Source organism: Centropristis striata, chromosome 9 (assembly GCF_030273125.1).
Source record: "Centropristis striata isolate RG_2023a ecotype Rhode Island chromosome 9, C.striata_1.0, whole genome shotgun sequence".
NCBI classification, from domain to species: Eukaryota; Metazoa; Chordata; class Actinopteri; order Perciformes; family Serranidae; genus Centropristis; species Centropristis striata.
The window spans coordinates 14,511,005-14,515,763 of record NC_081525.1 but is presented as its reverse complement, the minus strand read 5'-3'; positions in this window follow the sequence as shown (position 1 = coordinate 14,515,763).

Below are 4,759 nucleotides of genomic sequence, written 5' to 3'. Positions count from 1 at the left end.
TTTTCACTACGTAAAAACTGTCAATAGAAACTCAAGATAAGGTCACACTATCCAGCAGGAGTGCTCTTATGAAAGTGTAATAAGCAGACTGCTGTGATTCACATACCAGACAGTCCTAAAACCTACTTTTCAGGTTTTACATGGGAGCAGTGACGCATGTCTTTTGTTGCTCGTTAGACACTCCTCTGCTTGTAGAAGTTGAACAGCTGACGTTGTTGTAGGTTTAACTTGGCAACAGCATAGACAGTGTAGGCCGATGAATTAGGGCTGGGCCATATGGACCAAAAATCATATCCTGATATATTTAGGCAGAATATCGATATACTATACATATCCCAATATTTTTAGCGCAAATTGAGAGCAAATGTTCAGTCAAAGTCAAATATGACATGTCACAAGTTGTCACATGTTTTATTGAAACATATTTAAATGAACATAAATATTGTATAACAACCTTTTTAAAATAAAAAAAAATCAAAGCTCCGTAAAGTGCATATTTAATTAGAAAATCTCTCAAATGAAAATAGTCTATGAAAGAAAATAGGCCAATCTTTTTCTTATATATATATATATATATATATATATATACATATATATTTATATATATATATATATATATATATATATATATATATATATATATATATAATTAACTACCTACTTGCCTACTTGCGTCTCAGTACATTAGAATATGATGGAAAAGTCAATTTCCAGTAGTTCAAATCAAACAGCCCCAACCAAGTATTGAGTCATACAGTTGGACATACTTTTCAGAGGCCAACATTTCCATATTAAACCTACTTTTTAAAATTGGTCTTTTGTAATATTACATTTTTTTGAGACACTGAATTTTAGGTTTTTATTAAATGTAAGCCATAATCATTATAATTAGAAGAAATTAAATAAATTAAGACATGAAATGTTTCATTCTGTGTGTAATGGATCTAGATCAGGGATGGGCAACTTAAATGCTGGAGGGGGCCGCAATTTTTCATGGACACTACCACAGGGCCACATATAGGACCGTGCACTTAACCAGATGTGATGAAACTGCAATTTTAAATATGTTTACAGTGCAGTAACTTAACATATTTCATGCTCAAATGCATGTAGAACAGTATAAATAGGAATACAGAGGTTTGAAGCAAATAGAAAATAACCATTTACTGTGATTTCTTTTGTTTTCAGTGCAAGAACAGCAGACCAACAATAATTCAAGGTTCATACATTTCTTGAGTGGTCAAATTCAAGGACTTTCAAGGTGAATTTTCAAGCTTTTCCAGTATCTTACAACAGTTGTAAGTTGCATGTTTTAGATGAGTACTTACATGCTAAAAGGGGTAATTTCGGTCAAGCATACCAACAGTGATGGCATTACGCTTTTAGCAACCAAAAGTACAGTTTGCTAATCTCAATATTCAATTTAGTATTTTTTCATTGAACATGTGATTATCTATAGCAGGGATGGGCAACTTAAATGCTGGAGGGGGCCACAATTTTTCATGGCCACTACCACAGGGCCACATATAGGACCGTGCACTTAACCAGATATGATGAAACTGCAATTTTAAATATGTTTACAGTGCAGTAACTTAACATATTTCATGCTCAAATACATGTATAACAGTATAAATAGGAATAAAAAATGTTTGACTGTGATTTATTTGTTTATCAGTGCAAAAACAGACCAACATTAATTGCAAGAAGTCATTTTGTGCATTTTTACACTGCACTTTTAAGATTTCATGCTCAAATGCATGTAGTTGTACTGAGGGCCACTTCAAGTGAGGGTGCGGGCTGTATGCGGCACCGGGCCTCCAGTTGCCCATCCCTGGTGTAGGCCAATGAATTTGATATATTGTCACAACAATCACATCTCAGCCTGTCAGGCACAAATAATTAGATGAACACAGAGGGAAAAACTTCTCAGCCATGAGGTAAAATCGGTGAGTCACTCAGCCCCTAAAATACTTGAAAATAAATGCAGCAAAATAGTGAAACACACACATTAGTGAAAGGGAATAACACGATTTTAGTGTTGAAAATATACTTTAACCCTCTGGAGTCTCCAAAGCTCCAGATCCAGACTTGTTGACTCCATCCAGACTAGAAAACAAAGCAGCGTGGAGCCCTACTGTAAATTTACCTCTAAAGTTCTGGCTGTAAACTCCATGAGGCCAGTTTCAGTTTGATGATGATATACCAAGTAAAACTGGAGATAAGCTCAAATATATTTAGTATAAAATGGTAGAACTGGATGTAACCCTCTTACAGTTGAAACCAGAAGTTTACATACACTATATAAAAAGACATATATGCTTTTTTTCTCACTGTCTGACATGAAATCAGACAATCACTTTTCCTGTTTTAGGTCCGTTAGGATTACCAAAATTATTTCTATTTGCTAAATTCCAGAATAATGAGAGAAGGATTTTTTTAGACAATTTTTTATTACTTTCTTCAAAGTCAGAAGTTTACATACACTAACATTATTATGCCTTGAAACAATTTGGGAAAGCCCAGATGATGCTGTCATGTCTTTGGAAGCTTCTGATAGGTTTATTGACAACATTTGAGTTAATTCGAGACACATCTGTGTATGTATTTTAAGGCACACCTGAAACACACTGCTTCTTTGTGTGACATCATGGGAAAGTCAAAAGAAATCAACCAAAATATCAGGAAGATAATTGTGGACTTGCACAAGTCTGGTTCATCCTTGGGTGCAATTTCCAGATGCCTGAAGGTTCCACATTCATCTGTTCTAATAATCATAGCCAAGTATAAACACCATGGGAATGTCCAACCATCATAGCGCTCAGGAAGGAGACGGGCTCTGTGTCCCAGAGATGAACGTGCTTTGGTCCAAAATGTGCATATCAACCCAAGAACAAAAGCAAAAGACCTTGTGAAGATGCTGGCTGAAGCTGGTAAGAGTGTGTCATTATCCAGAGTGAAACAAGTACCGACATGGGCTGAAAGGCCACTCTGCCAGGAAGAAGCCATTACTCCAAAAGAAACATAAAAAAGACAGATTACAGTTTTGTCAGACCAAAAATTAAGGTCTTTGTCCCTGTGTGCATTTGCAAACTGTAATCTGTCATTTTTATGTTTCTTTTGGAGTAATGGCTTCTTCCTGGCAGAGTGGCCTTTCAGCCCATGTCTCAGGACTTGTTTCACTCTGGATAATGACACACTCTTACCAGCTTCAGCCAGCATCTTCACAAGGTCTTTTGCTTTTGTTCTTGGGTTGATATGCACATTTTGGACCAAAGCACGTTCATCTCTGGGACACAGAGTCCGTCTCCTTCCTGAGCGGTATGATGGCTGGACATTCCCATGGTGTTTATACTTGGATATAATTATTTGAACAGATGAATGTGGAACCTTCAGGCATCTGGAAATTGCACCGTAGGATGAACCAGACTTGTGCAAGTCCACAATTATCTTCCTGATATTTTGGTTGATTTCTATTGACTTTCCCATGATGTCACACAAAGAAGCAGTGTGTTTCAGGTGTGCCTTAAAATACATCCACAGGTGTGTCTCGAATTAACTCAAATGTTGTCAATAAACCTATCAGAAGCTTCCAAAGACATGACAGCATCATCTGGGCTTTCCCAAATTGTTTCAAGGCATAATAATGTTAGTGTATGTAAACTTCTGACTTTGAAGAAAGTAATAAAAAATTTTCTAAAAAAATCCTTCTCTCATTATTCTGGAATTTAGCAAATAGAAATAATTTTGGTAATCCTAACGGACCTAAAACAGGAAAAGTGGTTGTCTGATTTCATGTCAGACAGTGAGAAAAAAAGCATATGTGTCTTTTTATATAGTGTATGTAAACTTCTGGTTTCAACTGTATATGTTAGATTTGCAACCTTTGTTCACATTTGCAACATTTAAAATTCTATTGAGCATGATAGTGTTTTGAAAGTAAAAAAAACTATTCAAAATCACATTTTATTTTGGACTAAAGGACTAAAAAAGACACAAAATGACTAAAAAAAAAAGACACAATATCACTAAAATAAGATGCAAAATCACCAAAAAAAAGACACAAAATCACCAAAATAATATACAAATTGACTTAAAAAAAGACACAAAATCACCAAAAAAATATACAAATTGACTAAAAAAAGACACAAAATCACCAAAAGACACAACATGACTAAAAAAAGATACAAAATGACTAAAAAAAGACACAAAATAACTATAAAAAGACACAAAATGACTAAAAAAGACACTAAAAGACCAAAATTGTTACGCTAAACACACAAGACACAAATAAAAGAGTCCCACTAGAATAAAAACCAGAGTTTGATGACAGGATCACACACAATCACAAGATCACATTTATGTTGTTTTTTCTTTGTTTCTTTTTGGTTCAAAATGTTGATCCAGTAAATCAGAATAAAAATCAATTATTATTAGGTCATATAGGTGAGGTTGTGCTGGAAAAAAAAATACCGACATGGCATTTAATTTTTTATTTTAAGTGGTGTATACAGTCAGGATGAAAATGGACAAAATAGCCCATAAAGACTCCATAGAGTTAATGTGTCATAAAATAGCATGATGTATGTTAAAAATGAACACACAGTGAAAGGGAATAACACAGTTTTGAGTTAAAAATGCATTTATGTGGTGTCATAAAACAACACCAAGGGTCTCAAATATTTAACACTACTGGTCGACAGATACGGTCTTTTAAAATCGATGCCGATACCGATTATTTTGACATCAGTCTTATCAGATC